Source organism: Struthio camelus, chromosome W (genome assembly GCF_040807025.1).
Source record: "Struthio camelus isolate bStrCam1 chromosome W, bStrCam1.hap1, whole genome shotgun sequence".
Classification (NCBI taxonomy): Eukaryota; Metazoa; Chordata; class Aves; order Struthioniformes; family Struthionidae; genus Struthio; species Struthio camelus.
The window spans coordinates 4,950,240-4,953,084 of NC_090981.1; positions in this window are offsets into that span (position 1 = coordinate 4,950,240).

Consider the following 2,845-nt stretch of genomic DNA (forward strand, 5'->3'; position numbering starts at 1 on the left):
TAATTTCACTGTAGAATAGTACTAGTCCCAGTTTGTAGAAAATGGCATCTTCTTGGGGTTGTTCACAATTAGTCTGAAATGCCTTTTCAGCATATCTCAACACGTGCTTGCCAAGCTCCCCAGGAGCCCTCATGCTAAAAAAGTACAAGTTAGGCAATTAAAAACCCAGGTCTTGCTTGGCCTGCTACAGGCTCCATCTGGTTCACTACTTGTTTCTGGTAAGATACAGATCCAATCCCATGCAGTAACCAGCTATTAGCAGTAAGGCATTTAATGCTGACGAGAGGAGGGAACTGCAAAGGGAGCTCTGCAAATAATTACACACTGGGCTAAAGCTGAATTATGCTTTCTGAAAAAGAGCATGGGAACTAACTGCAGGGAGAAAAGCAAGGAGGTAAGTTATGCAATGTCTAACAATAGGTGAGTCATTATGCTTCAGATTTCTCCCCACACAAAAACCACTTTCCCCTTTCACCCTATAGGCAATCCAGAACATCCACCTCATCCTGACAAAAACATGTCTGAGCAAACACCCTCCACACATCCTGCAGCAAGTCCTCACACTCCTTTTCAATTTGCTTTGGTAACAGGCAGCTCTTACCAAAGAGGGCCTCCCTTGTAAGGATCAATCAATCCTCTCCTCAGACTGAGGACCTGAAAAGCACTACCATATACATCATTATTTTGTCAAAAGGCTGGCAGGAAATAACGGCCTTTTTGTAAACCAAGTGATATAACTGGGGAATGGAGGAAGAGAGAAGCTTTTGGGCATACCAACCTTCTAACTGGAAATAGGAGCATCAGCCTCCTAATGTAAACACTCAATTTTTTCCCCTCCTCTCTTTACTAACAGAACTACTCTTCCTTTGATGCAACTGTGGCACTGCTTCCAAAAAACATCATCTCTTCACCACTGGTTCCTGTCCTGCAGCTCTCCCCAACCGCTTTAGAGCTAGCACAAAAAAATAGGGCAGCGCAAGAGCAAGAGCCAGCTGCCAGGGCCAAACTAGATTTTTCCCCATCAGTGGTGGTGCCATCTTCAAAGCATTCTACCAACATGCAACATAAGTCTTGGAAAGAGGCAAACGCTGCAGGGGAGGTCTGTGAACTTTTATAACAGCACCTGAAATAGTTTCTGTAAGATAAGTGTAATGAACCTTTAACTTCAAGATGGACTTTGGATGCAAGTTGGAAGAACAGAACTGATGACACAGAGGAATTGAGTTCAGAATGCTCTAAAGGAAAAAGAAGATGTAAGCAGGAACAGCACTAAAGAGAATGTACTCAACTCAGAACAAACAGAAACTGAAACTAAACATTGATAAGGAGAAAAACATCTGTTACTAAATAACCTAATGTAATCAGCAACATCAAGAATGGCACTAATCAGCATTATGCATTAACCAATAGATTTGTTTAATCAACAATGATGTAACGCTAGCAAGCATATAAAAGAGGGAAAATAAAAATCGATGGGGTCCCTCTTTGGAGGCACCCAGCTCAAGCTGGTTTTTGTTACGAGTCCAACTCTTTATTCTCGACATCCCCAATTTTTTTTATTACAGTTTCTCTCCCAAAGAGACTCAGGAGAGTTCATTGTCTTTTCCCACTAAGATGAGTTGCCATAGCAACTGGCAAGAGTACGTGCAGTTTAGGCACAGCACATGAGCTGGGCCACTTTCTGCAGTCCATTCAAGGCAGGTCCATCCTGCCTGTTTCTTTTACTACACTTCATGGATCTGTTGTCCATGAATTTTCCCAGTCCCTTTTAAACCTGCTGGTACTGTCTGCCTCCTGTGGCAATAAATCCCAGAAGTTCACTATCTGCTGTGTGAAGCACCACCTTCATTTAACTGGTAGATCTGTTTCAAGAGATTGAAGAGTGCCCCCTAGATCTAGTATTGTCAGATTTGGTGAATAGTAGTTCTGCATCCACTCAACTCTTGTAAACCTTGACCATATTCCCTGTCTTCTCCTCTCCAAATTTAAGAGTCCAGCCTTTTTAGTCTCTCCTCACAAAGCAGTTGCTCGATTCCCTTGATTACATTAGTTGCCCTTCTCTTAACTCCACTATGTCTTCCCTCCAGATGCCGGAACTGCACAATACTGAAAATGTGAGTGCACCAGTTTCACATAGCAGCATAATAGTACCACCTGTCTTATTCTCAATACCTTCCATAAGATGCCCAATATTTTGATTGCTGCTCCATACTGTGCCAATGGTTTCAGAGAACCATCAAAGATAACTTCCCTGAGCTGTAACTTCCAGTTACAAGTTCAGCACCATGTACATTTAGAGAAATAATTTCAATTATTTTTCCATAGATACATAAATCTTTACTGAAGCTTATCTACCCCTGTTGCCTATAGAAGGATCTCACAAAACTAAGAAAGCAAGTTCCTTGCCACTGCCTCAACATCTGACTACTTGAGAAAGCTCAGCATCATCTGCAAGCTTGGGTGATTTCATTATTCATTCCCTCCTCTGAGTTGCTGCTAAATTTGCTGAATAAGACCACTTGGGGACTGCCAATACTAAAATTCTTCCTCCTCCTGAAAGCTGCCCATTAAGTCTTACCCTTTGCTTCCTATTTATGTTCCTCTGGAAACATCATATCACTTGAAATTGTACTCATACATTTCTCCATGTAAGAAAATACTTCCAAAGATTATCAAAAGGAGACAATAAGCCTGCAAGTTCTGTGCAGAGATGGGAGGGGAAACAACAACAACATTCCCCTTCTCCATGTATTAGCCAGTCTCTCACAGTTGCACCTCTTCCAAAGTTAAATAAAAACAAAAACACAGTTTAAAGCCAAATAATTCATCAACACATTTGAGCAAA